The 13449-nt window shown below is 40.9% G+C and overlaps 1 protein-coding gene and 1 pseudogene across 4 annotated transcripts in view; one reads left to right on the top strand and one right to left on the bottom strand.

The window, feature by feature from the left end:
- The window catches only part of cadm1b (cell adhesion molecule 1b), a 230926-nt gene that overhangs the window by 76348 nt on the left and 141129 nt on the right, over positions 1-13449 (bottom strand). The window lies entirely within an intron of this gene.
- On the top strand, positions 848-955 carry LOC133482810 (5S ribosomal RNA; annotated as a pseudogene).

Raw genomic sequence — 13449 nt, 5'->3', positions numbered from 1 at the left:
ACTCAGAGGGGCTGCTTACTCACATATACAGTTGTCTTAGTGTACACAGAGAGAGAAGTAAAAAATAAATAAAGAAATAAAGAGAGAGACGGTAATTAGGACATTAGGAGAAGCGTGTGACAGTGCCTGTCATCGCCACAGCCGGCCCGGTGAAAAGGAGGCCGGTCAAAGGGGCTAAGTGGAGGAGGATAGGTCCAAAAGCGAGTTCAAGAGACAGCTGCTGTACGGCCACTCGCTGTCTGGAAGCGCTCAGAGAATATTAAACCAGCGGGGCCTCAGCCAAGACTCATTTATGAGACGCAACAAAGCCTTTTTCTCCCTTCCACGAGCAGGTAGCAGCTAATTTATGCCACACTTGCTATTTACAGATTGTCCTCAATTTCAGCCACAAAATGTCTCTATTATTACACTACCAGCAGTGCTGGGCAAATTAACTACCAAAATGTAATATATAAAAGAGCTGGGACAATATATCTACACTGCCCTTAAAAACTTATTGGAACAGTGAGGCAAATTCCTTTATTGAAAACATTTAGGTTTGTCATGAAATAATCTGATACACACCTGAGAAGATAGCATCTTTTGTTTGAATCCGCCCGTTTTTCAATTGTGTTTTTCCTGTCAAGACTACATTCATACACTACTAGTTGGAGTTGCAGTCGACATGGAAACAGGAGAGCTGTTTTTTGTTTTTTTTAAGGAGAGCCATCAACGGCTAGAAAAACAAGTACCGTAATTTCTGGTGTATAATGCGCATTTTTCCCCCGCAGAAAATTTGTCAAGTGCGCATTATACATAGGTATAGGGGAAAATGGAAAAAAACATTCACATTTTATAAATGTATGTGGCTTACGGCCATACTACCCTGAGAACGCCCGATCTTGGAAGCTAAGCAGGGGCAGGCCGGTTAGTACTTGGATGGGAGATCGCCTGGGAATACCAGGTGCTGTAAGCTTTATTGCGATTGGCTGGCAAACAGTTCAGGGTGTACCCCGCCTCCTGCCCAATGATAGCTGGGATAGGCTCCAGCACGCCCGCGACCCTCGTGAGGAGAAGCGGCTCAGAAAATGGATGGATGGATGGACAGATTTTATAAATGTATTCCGCCATCTCGTGGTTATGAAAAAGCTGTACACTTTGATTCCAAAATGCCACCGCCACCTAGTGGTTATAACAAAGGTGTAGCCTACACTTTCATTCCAATATGACAGGGGTACGTATGACTGCATATATGTACAGTTGTGCTCATAAATGTACATACCCTGGCAGAATTTGTGAAATATATATATATATTTTTAAATATGACTGATGACTGAACAACAACCATCATTAATTTCTTTATGGTTATGTTTTGTTTAATGATAATGCTTTTCTGAAATGCTTGACCGTTTAATTTGAATCTATTAAAATAAAATTAAATGTGTTTCGCCTGGTCCTTCATGTTTTCTTTCAAGAATTGTACCCATCTTACAAATTCTGCCGGGGTAATCAAACATATGAGCACAACTGTGTGTTTTCTAATTTACTAAATAAAAGTAGGGCTGTGAATTTCAAAATAAGAGCAAGTAAATTTAAAAAAGGATTACGTGTTCAAATAAAGTGCTTAACTACAGAATAATTCTTTGGAAAAAAAACTAACAAAATACAGATAATACTTCATGTGTTAATCATATGGGTAGAAGCAAAATCATGTATTGTAAAAATGCATTATACATAGGTAGAAGGGTTTTCCAGAACTTTGAGTTCAACTTGGGTGCGCATTATACACGAGAAATTACGGTGATTGTGAAGCTAAGTTAATATCAATCAACCATTGCAGAAAACATTGGCCATAGCCAAAACAATCAATTGCAAGAAGAAATAAAATGGTGTACTAAGGAAATGATGTTCAACGGTTTAATAAAGGAAAACCATCTACATGGTGAAACAGCATGCGCCTCATTATAAGGTTATTTTTTAATGCCTGTTCCAAGTAATTATAAAAAATTCTATGTTTGTGATTAAATCTTGCATAAACATGGGGAAGCAACATGTGGCTCATAATCTAAGGTTCTTTTTGATCGCACCTGTTTCATTTAAGTAACAATTGTATGTCTGATCACAAGGAGACAATGTTTAGTTCAAGTCTTGACGTCAGCTGCCCTAAGAGGACAAACTTGTATAATGCATGTTCTATTATTTTTTAACTCATTCACTACAATGGGCATCTATATTTGTTAACTGGAATCCTTTTTTTTGTGTGTGTGTCCTGTTCGTCTGTTAGGTCAAGAAATCCAACAATTTACTCCTGTTTTGGCAAATCCTTTTCTGATAGAGTAAGTAAGGAAAAAAATTTGTCTTTGCGGGTTTTTGTTACAAGGAAAAAAGAAAAGAGAGGGAAAGGTACAAGACTTGGCACCCCTTACTCAAGTCCAAGCAAACAATCACCTCCCTTATACAGAAGTGAGAGACAGAGAAGAAAAGGAAAGCAAAACAATTATCTTTGTCCAGCTGCACTCAACTTATATTTATCGGAAAAAAAGCTAGTCGTCACAACATGGTTGGGAACAACTAGGATGCACAGCATGGCCAGAAAACAGCTAGTAGTAACAACATGGAACAATAAAGCATGTGAAGGTTGTATAAACTAATAGAAGTAACATTTGGTATATATGAAACATACATTTTCCAACTCACACCCACTGACATAGTGTATATATTCATCAAGTATGTTTTTCAACAGGTAGGTGTGGAGGAGGTTTGTAAACCACTGTAATGACTAACGGATCCATGAAAATAGTGGTTTCTTTGGATTTGAGATAAGCACAACTTATGAGTAGAAGATAACGATTAGGGGGGTGAATCTCAGCTTGTCACGTCGGCTTGTCAGTTCGGTTTGGTGTGCATGTGTCGTGTTCGGTTCATAATCCATTCAGTGTACAGTAGTGCTAATGCTAGCCAAGATGGCATATTGACCCTCACTGGAGTTCTAGGCAGGACATGACATTTGCATGATGCTCTTCCAGCAATGCAGCAGCCAAACATGTTGCAGTGTGGCGCGTCCTGACTAGTACTCGAGTGGGATTCATAATAACGCTACAGTGGGATACGGCTCTCCTCTTCTGTGCCCTTTTTGTACTATTTCCTGGCTTGTTTATGCCCTATCGGCGCTACGAACATTAGCTACGCCTGCCAGGACCTTAAAGACATCAGCAACTGGCACCAGATAACTGTTTCGAGTGCCTTTCATTACTGGCATAACATCCCAGATGACAGCGAGACCAGCGTACAGACAGGATAGTCTGTATCTCTCCAACGCAACATCTTTGGTGCATAAAGCTGACTTCCAATTCGTTCTTTCATGAACTCAAGAACATGTGTTAGAGAGATTACAACTCTCTGTAAATTGCTAAATTTGTAAGAATAAATAAGACTTGTATTTAATAACTTGGTTTTATTTTGGAGCGTAATGATTGGATCAGTATTTTCCAACCTTTGTTGAGCCATGGCACCTGTTTTATATTGAAAAATCTCATGGTTAACCACCAAACAAAAATATCATATGAACACTGAAATAATGATCTTGTCTCCTCTTGCCATCCAATGGAAGAGCATTTAAATTTTCTGCCTGTCACTATACGCCGCTGGCATAAAAGGAAGGACAAATATATATATTTCTGATGAATAAAAATAATTAAAATTATAATAATAGAATAATAACAATAATAATTAATCATAAAGCTGTAATCATAGCTCCTGCGTTCATTCTGTTTCACGTTCAAGAAAAAAAAAACGCTGGCAAGAAGGTGGATGTCGGCTTTGAAAATGGCTGGCAGTGAATGACTTAATCACTTTTACTATAGACATGGTGAAGCAGCATGTGGCTCATGATCAAAGATTATTTTTGAACGCCCTGGTCCACCTAACTGGAAACAACTGCATGTTTGTGATCACGAGTCTTAGTCAGAATACTGTGTGCACTACATTCAGTGTATCTGTGCTTTACAATTTATCCCCTTTCTTGGACGAAATCAAATAAAAGTACAACTCGGTGTTGAAATGATCCCAATTAGTGATGCCTAAATTACTGCAAAATGAAACATTCCTGTACTGGCAACACTCACTACAAGACATTAAATGCACATGGTTAATTGTAAGGATGGGTTAATATCATCATGACACTAACAACTCTTCTCCTCCTCCTCCTCCTTCCGCCACCTGTGCCCATTCTCTGTGCCGCCTCTGCTCATATGCTCATAATCACCTCTATCAGCCCAAAACGCATCCAGGGACGCTAACCACGTCCATTTGTTTGCTCTCGTAATGTCTTTTTGTGCAGCTCAATCAGGCACCTGTGTGACACACACCTGCTGCCTCGCCACTACCGCCAAAGACGAGAAGAGAGACAAAGGGGAGGCCTTTTGTTTCCTCGCCCGGTTTATAATCAGCACGTTGTTTCCAATCTTCCCACACCATTTTTCAATTTCCCATTTCCCTTTTTCTCAGTCAAATCGCTGCTATCAATCAAGTGCATGTTGGAGAGCCCGGAAAGCGAATGGAAGGGGAGGGAAGCGCGGTGGCGGTGGGGTGTTGACTTCCTTGATGGAACCATCTCTGCCCTCAGGCCTCATTAGTCAGACTGCGGGAGGAAAAGTGTGTGTCAATGTTAGCAGGTGTTTATGAGGGGCCGTCAGGGACATCATTTACCTCTCACACAAACTACTGAAACACTCTAACACACTACTGAAACATGAAACATATATGAGAGGGTTTCAGTACTGTGTTTGAAAGCGTTTCACTAGCATGTGTGAGAGCGTGTTTGAGTGAAAAAAAATCAATTGAGTGTGTGAGAGTGTTTCAATACTGGGTGGGCGAGTGATTCAATTGTGTGTGTGTGTGAGTCTTTCAGTAGTCTGTGTAAACAAACCAAAAAATTCAATAGTGTGTTAGAGAGATGTCATTAATCTGTATTGCGTGTCAAAGCCTTGTAAGTAAGACTGTAGTAGTGTGTGTGAGAGCATGTCAGTAGTGAGTGAGCAAAATAAATGAGTGGTGAGTGTGTTTCAAAAGTCTGTGTGCACAACTGAAATTCAGCTCTGTGTATGAGAGTGCTTTAGCAGTGTGAGTGGAACAAAAATACATTTTGTGTCAGTCTTTTATTAGGGTGTGTGAGGGTTTCAGTATTGTGTGTAAGAGAAAAACATTGCAGTTTGTGTGTGAGCAAAAATTAAAATGTGCAGTGTCTATAAGAGCGTTTTTAGTAGTTTAAGTGAGCAGAAAAAAATAAATCATTCATGTGTGAGATCATTTCATCAGTGCATGTGAAAGTGATTGAGTTGTTAATATCAGAGCATTTGAGCAGTGTATGTGGACAAAAGATTTTCAGGAGTGTGCGTGTGTTTCACTTGTATGTATGACAGCATTTTAGTAGATTGAGCGACCCAAAAAAAATTCAGTGTAAGTGTTTCAGTTGTGTCTTTGACAGCGTTTCAGTTGTGTGTATGAGGGCATTTTAGCAGTGTGAACTGGGGGGAAAAAATCAGTAGTGTGTGAACAGTATTTCAGTAGCATGTGATTGATTCTAATGTATGTGAGCGAGCATTTCAGTAGTAGTAGTGTTGTTTTCGGAGTAAATGTGAGCATTTTGTGAGCAAAAAGATTTCCAGTAGTGTATGTTTCAGTGTGCATGATGAGCGTTTTAGTAGTGCGAGGGGGAAAAAATTCAGAAGAGTGTGAGAGTTTTTCAAGTACGATGTGAATTTTTCAAATGTGTTTTTAAGTAGTGCGTGTCTGAATTTTGTCCCTGACATCCCTTTATACAGTACGCGTGTGTGTGTGTGTGTGTGTGTCTATCAATACAAAGCCATTTAACATCCCCCCAGCCTTCATCCCATCCCCATGATGCGCTCTTCTGGAGTCCCTCCAGCCAGTCCTTTCTATTATACGCTGCCCTTTTCCCGCCACTGTGCTTGCTGATACCACGGCAGGGCGACCTTATAAATGTCTGGAAAACAATCTCTCGGCGGTGGTGACGACGACGGCGACGTGTCACGGTCCGACACAGTAGACTGATGTCTAGAGGTCGATGCGAATCAAACTGTTAACCGCGATTCGTATTGATCCGGCGTGTCACAAAGAGCTGGCGACACATCGACGTTCAGAGCGGAGTCCTCTTTTATTTGGGCCCCCAAACGTGAACTATTCAAGAATAGTCTCCTGTTAACAGTCCAAAAATGAAGCGACGAATAGAAATGTGCAAACATGACTGAACGTATTAATTATAATAGAGATCTGTTTGAAGTGGCGGAACAAAACAAGTATGAGCGTCATCAATCAAGTAACCCCACATTTGTCGCTGGGGATCTGTTCTGGATCCCCCTGCAATAGGTGAAAATCTGCAATGTAGAGACAGCATATAAAAAGAATTGTACCCCCCACATGCTTATAACACATCAACACAAATGTATTTTAACACACTTGTTAAAGTACTCCTTAGCGCCTGTTCTCACAGTTCTCCAAATGAGGCAACGTGTGCTTGCTTCAAGCTGTTTATTTGTCACTCCCAGATGAAATGTATTGTAAAACTAACATAAAATACCAGATAATTAAACACTGCGTATTTAAACATCAAAATGTTCAACCAAGCCATGCAATTTTGTCTAATGAAAGTCTGCTACCTTAATGCTAACATATAATGCTATAGACGTGCTGACAGAAATTACAGAGTTATGGTAAATAGAAATCTTTAAACCAGTGCTACTTTAACACACACGGAACATACAAATAAAGCATACAACAATACTCACAGGCATACAATATTCTCTCTGCTCTGTGGGAACGAACTATTACTGGAGCTTAGTTGGGGAAGATCTTTTCTTCTAGATCTTAATTCTGTTATTTCAGCTTTGTGTTGGTTGGTGGTGAAATCTTGTCATTCAACTTTTTTTGGGCAGCCGTGGCCCAATGGTTAAGATCATCCCCTGCCACTGTGCGGGACCTAGGTTCAAGACCCCAACTGGACCATCCTCCAACATCCCCCGGACTCACGGCTGTGGTGTCCTTGAGCAAGACACTGATACCCCGAAATGCTCCCCGGACGCTTCAGCTGCCCCCTGCTCCAGTGTGTTCCACTAACATGTATGTGTTCACTGCGATGGGTAAAATGCAGAGAAAAAAATGTGTATGCATGTTCATGACAATAAAGGTGATTCTTCTTTTTTAGTTAAAATAATGTTGCTAAAAATCGATTATATTATTAGATTGTAACATTCAACGGTGGAAAATCCACTTTTTCACATTTTTAAATTTAAACAATTTTATATTGTGTGAAATTCAGCTTTTTAAATTTATGTAAAAAATGTATTGTATTTTTTTAATAAAAACGTTCTTTTTTCATTTTACCAGTGTTATATCTTTAATTAAATTTAATTAAAATAAATATTGTACATTTCAGTTTCCCGGCGGGCGACTGGTTAGCACATCTGCCTTACAGTTCTATGGCCTGTGTGGAGTTTGCATGTTCTCCCTAAATAAGAGTGCCCTGCGTGGGTTTTCTCCGGGCACTCTTATTTTTTTTAAAGTGTGAGTCAATAAATCCCGGTATCTTATTCGTATAAAGATTTACCTTGAAATACAAACATTTTTAAGGGGTGTCATCTTTTGAATAGAAAAAGTGTTACATCTTGTAAAATTAAAATAAATATTGTACATTTTGTATCTCACCAAAATATTTCCCCACTCCCAAAAAAAAGAAAGAATAAAAAAAAATAACAGTTTCCAACAGTAAAATCATATTAAATGAAACTAAACACAAAATAATTTCATAATACAGTACATCCCAAAAAAGATAAAGACAATAAACACATTTTATTTGGTAATTTTTTTACCAGCGGCACGGTGGCCGACTGGTTAGAGCGTCAGCCTCACAGTTCTGAGGTGCGGGGTTCAATCCCCGTCCCCGCCTGTGTGGAGTTTGCATGTTCTCCCCGTGCCTGCGTGGGTTTTCTCCGGGCACTCCGGTTTCCTCCCACATCCCAAAAACATGCATTAATTGGAGACTCTAAATTGCCCGTAGGCATGACTGTGAGTGCGAATGGTTGTTTGTTTCGATGTGCCCTGCGATTGGCTGGCAACCAGTTCAGGGTGTACCCCGCCTCCTGCCCGATGACAGCTGGGATAGGCTCCAGCACGCCCGCGACCCTAGTGAGGAGAAGCGGCTCAGAAAATGGATGGATGGATGGAATTTTTTACCATCTACTACTTAAAAAGCAAAACAAAATATAATAATATATTCAATTTTTTTCTTGATCAACGATTAAGGCACGTTTCTATGAGCGCCTATCCCCAGCACAAAATGGCACCAACGGTAAATTCAAATGGTCACGGTAATCTACGACTTCCCTGCTTTCATTTATTCAGTTTGACATTTCCTCCCTTCCATAGAGTGTACTCCTACAGCGTGCCAATGGCCACATCATTTAGACTGGACCTGCGTGCATATTTAACATTAGCGCTTGGCTCCTCACGCTGGCGGAAAATGAAATATTTTTGAGCGGTGGAAAAGCAGCCTTCTCTCAGGTGATGAATAGGCCGCCCAGTTTATGTTGTATTAAGCAAGGAAAACAAACGGCTATCAGTCATTTTGGTAGATTTCTCGGTTCCTCATCCCGACACACTGTCAGGAATTCTGTTGACTTGCAAGGGAATCAGCTGCAATTCTAGAGAAAGGGTCAGTTGTGGGCTGATAAATAACAGTGAAATTCTACTGTTCACAGGTGAAAGGGACTGAGCCCTGCCGAAATTGTCAAAAGAACACGAATAATTGACACCCCCTAAAGATGTTTATATTTCTAGTTAAATCTTTATAGGAATAAGATACCAGTATATATTGACTCACACTTTTTTAAAATAAAAAAATATATATATATGAAACTGAAATGTCCATCCATCCATTTTCTTTACCGCTTATCCTCACTTGGGTTGCGGACGTGCTGGAGCCTATCCCTTCTATCTTCGGGACACAAACTATGATCCCAAATCCCTTAAACATAATTTCAAACTCAGTTTATGTCATTACTCTTAAAAATAAATGGCTTACAAATGATTTGATAAAAAAAAAAATAATGCACCAAAATTGTGCATGTAGTATATTGCCTTGGCGATCGGTAGAAAATGCCAATTCTCAAGCAATTATGTTTGTTTATTAGCTTGAGCTTTCTATTAACCATTCAGCAGAGCAAAGGCATACACGTTGCAAGACTCTCCGTAATTTACGCTAACAATCCAGCCTAAATGTAGCTCCTCCCCAACAAACAATGATTCTCGTCTTTCAGTTAAGAAGTATCATTTCAAAAAGACTTCCTTGACACCGATTTACTACTTTTCTATTAGGCTTTGGCACCATCTTGTAGTATGTTAGAGTATTAAAGAAAGCACGAGGTGAATTTTTCAGCAAAAAGGTGGCGGTTCACAGTGACACCAACTCTTTATGGCATATTTACATCAGTTTTGTGTTATTAGTTCGTAAAAATAACAATATATAATAGACAGCATTTGGGAAATCCAAAATTGTTTTGTAAATTTGAGTTTTATCACGCAATACACAATAAGTGTGACGTGTAAACAGATGAGACCGTTGTCATGATGGACACCTCTTTGGTTTAGCATATTAGCAGCGAGCACCTGCACTGACCTCTTGCTGTGTTGTACTGTAGCCTGCGAGATTGTATTCATAATTTAAAAAGTTATCAACGAAGGCCATTTTTGCTCCATTTATTTTTTATTTTTTAAATGTTGTATTCATCCTCATTAGGGTAGCAGGTAACACAAGTATCCCAGTGGACTTTCGGCGAGAGGCGGGTAAAGCCTGTAAAGCCAGGCAATCACAGTCCCTTGCTAGTCCGTACAGCAGACCTTCCTTCCTGTTTACATTCTTGTGAACAATAAGGGAAGAGAGTTTTGGTACGCTTTTAATTTTTACAGTGGACATTGTTTATACAATAAATCCATCAACTGATTGGGACAAAATAAAGCCAACTATATGTGAGAAGGCACTCTTAGAGGGCTATGTGTTTGATAATATGATTTAATGAGATCTACATACTTGGCTGAGCAGCTTTCAATCAGCTTATTTGATTACCTAATTCACTGTGCTTAACATTGGTTAATTACTAGATAATTTAAAGCAATCACACAAGCCTTTGGTCGGCCAATTGGCAATCGAACCATCATGTATTAATTCGGACAGCAGCGGCTACATGCACAAACACACAGTTGCACTTGTAATGGCGGTATGACAAATTCGAGTGTAAAGATCCTCAGATGGCCTTGAAGTTTTAATCTACCGTTGAGAGCGAGCCTCAACCTCACTTCATTCCAGGAAAGAAAAAAATAAACCATCCCAACCAAAATGAGATGTGGCCCCTCTCAAACACTATCAGGATCAGATTGACTGAACAGGCTGAAGAGATCAGGTGAGGGAGTACAAGGAGACCATACGGCCATCGGCCATTGTGGACACAAGATGGAGGCTGAGATACGCGGGCGGGATAAGCACTTGAGTTGAAGAGATAGTCTGGCTTACGAGGTTTGAGGTTGGCGAGGGTAAACCGACAGACAGCCTGACTGGGTGGCTTTGCCTGTCTTATCCCCTGTAGAGAGGTGATATTTACGGATGTGGGATGCAGCTCAAATGACAGTTTTGGCAAGACTCAATAGTCGGGACGCACGCGGAGAAAGTTCAGCGTTTAGTGTGGTTGTGGCAGGTGAAAGCACCGACTGAATCAGAGAGGTGCGTTAGCAGCTGTCAAACGTGATGGGTATGCACGTGTGTTTTGGGCGAGGGAGCCATCACGAGCCCATTAAAAGAAGCGGCAGAGAAGATGCGACTCTCCAAGGCCGACATGAAACACTGGGAAAAGGCCTCTTTGATCACTTCCTACCTGTCAGTCCGCCCTCCGCGGGGACTGCCTGTTACCCACGAAGACTTCAGGAGGGGAGGGAGAGGGAAGAAGAGCACCATTACAATGAGTGAGACTGGTGTTGGCAATCAGACTCAGCCCCCCCAAGGAGGTATATAACCATGGCGACCGGTAGTGTGGGCAAAGCGCATGTTTAATATGCTATATTTGGATTCCAATTAGCCTCAGTGACGGAGAGGCTTGCTGTGGTCTTCAGTCACATCTGTACCAGTGGACAAGGTAGCCTTGTGTTTCCTGGAGGATTCTCAACATGCATCCCAGGAGATTAAAGGCTGAGCACATGTAGAAATAGCAGGCGGCGTCTGGATTTAATTTGGAATCTGGGACCTGATTTACTAAGATCCTAAACAGCGGACGGTCACTTCACTCAAAATAACAGATTGCTCCAGCTATTGGAACCAAGTGTAAAAGTGGTGGCATTAGGTAGATCTGAGAGTTTTCACCATGGAAAATTTAGGAGAGCACCATCAGTGCAAAACGTTTTTAAGTGATGGGAAATGGAAGTGTTAGTGAAAGAAGAAACCAAACATATTACTGAATTACAGAAAAAAAAAATTGCTACGATAATTTGGGGGATTCCAGTGAAGGCACAAAAGCCATGTATCTTTGATTTTACTCACTCCGAGTGTGTTGGAATTGGACGTATCTGCCAATCCTGTGGCAGCACGGTGGGCGACTGGTTAGAGCGTCAGCCTCACAGTTCTGAGGAGCGGGGTTCAATCCCCGGCCCGTGTGTGTGGAGTTTGTATGTTCTCCCCGTGCCTACGTGGGTTTTCTCCGGGCACTCTGGTTTCCTCCCACATCCCAAAAACATGCATTAATTGGAGACTCTAAATTGCCCGTAGGTGTGACTGTGAGTGCAAATGGTTGTTTGTTTGTATGTGCCCTGCGATTGGCTGGCAACCAGTTCAGGGTGTACCTCGCCACCTGCCCGATGACAGCTGGGATAGGGCTCCAGCCCGCCCGCGAACCTAGAGAGGAGAAGCGGCTCAGAAAATGGATGGATGGATGGATGGATGCCAATCCTGTATAACATTGTCTTTAAAACTTTGGACAGCATACCCAAAAAAACTGCTCTGTGAGAGTGACACAGTGAGCCGAACTAACCCAGACGCATGAAAATGTGGAGCCAAAAGAAGTTTTGTCATGGGTGTCATGACATGACTCCTTCTTGTGACTGGCTCCAAGTCAGCCCTTATATCAATCAGAAGCTCTAAATCAGGAGTGCTGAATAGACTACAGTATATGTTGCAATAATTTTACTTTCTGGAAAAATGTTTAGACGAGCGAAAAAGATCCGTTCTCCTCGTTACCCCTCATTTTGTCTGCGCTTCCACTTCGCCACAGTAATCGTTTGAACCTGCCTTTTAGTAGCAGTATTTAAAGACAAAAGCTCAGCTACCACAATTCATCTCAGGTTTGATAAATCACACTGCACATGCTGAATTAATCCATTTGCATCTACTCCTCCCAGAGCGCGGAAAATTTACTTTGCTACAATTTTGCTAGTTTGGCTGACCCAATCTTTGCGCCCATTTTTGCAGACACGAACCTTTATTAAATCAGACCCATGTGAACAACTTATACTGCTGCGAGTTCTCTTGTGCGAGACCCTATTCGTCTTCGTGTTGCCATGTCCATAAATTCCATTCCATTTTATTTCCAATGTTTTCAGTGCGCCAGTGAGTTGACGGTCTGCAGAAAGCACATTTGCTTATTGGTGTGTTGAATGCATTAAAGCTAACCTAAAAAAAGGTGCTTGCTGAACAGCAGGGAGCTGAATTTTCTAATGACCACAACTAACACAAGGTAAGTGAATTTTATTACCTTTGTGGCTCTTGAAGGCCACCATATTTCACTCGAAGTTTGAGAAAGTCGAAGGAAATAAGATTGTTATTTGTAGGAGATTACTGGGAAGTGGAGAAGACATACAGGAGAGAATAGGGTAGAGAAACTTTCTTCTACAAACAGAAGTTATAGAGCAATAAGGAAGCCATAATGCCTAGTCACAGGTGGGCTAAAGGCTGAAATCCATTATTATACAGTGTTCCTCGACTATATTGCGCATGATCATTTGCGTACCTGCTATATTGCAGATTTTTCTGTGGTACATACATATCTGTCTGTTGTGGGAAAGCAGATCTGCAGTTGCCGATGCATTTGTTGAATAGATTTTGCCTTTAATCCAAAAGGCTTCCTCAGTTCTAAATTTTGGGTGCAGACTTTTTTGTGTAAGGTATATCTGTTTGTCTCTCACAAAAATCCTCACTATATAGTGTAAATCTGCTGTTTATTGCAATCGTTTCATGTGTTTTTACAGCATACTTAAAGTACTTCCGTCACATGTGGGAAAACAGTCACCAATGCACTTTTCAACTCACTAGGCCCCCCCTTTTAAAGGCACATACAGTATGTAATGCACAGACATTGCAATATGAAGGGTATTTTCTCTACATTTAATCCTTGCATTTTTGTGTCTTTTCAAATACGT

This window comes from Phyllopteryx taeniolatus, chromosome 8, assembly GCF_024500385.1.
Source record: "Phyllopteryx taeniolatus isolate TA_2022b chromosome 8, UOR_Ptae_1.2, whole genome shotgun sequence".
In the NCBI taxonomy this organism is placed as follows: domain Eukaryota; kingdom Metazoa; phylum Chordata; class Actinopteri; order Syngnathiformes; family Syngnathidae; genus Phyllopteryx; species Phyllopteryx taeniolatus.
Note: the sequence above shows the minus strand (reverse complement) of the source record. Positions and strands in the feature narration are given on the sequence as shown.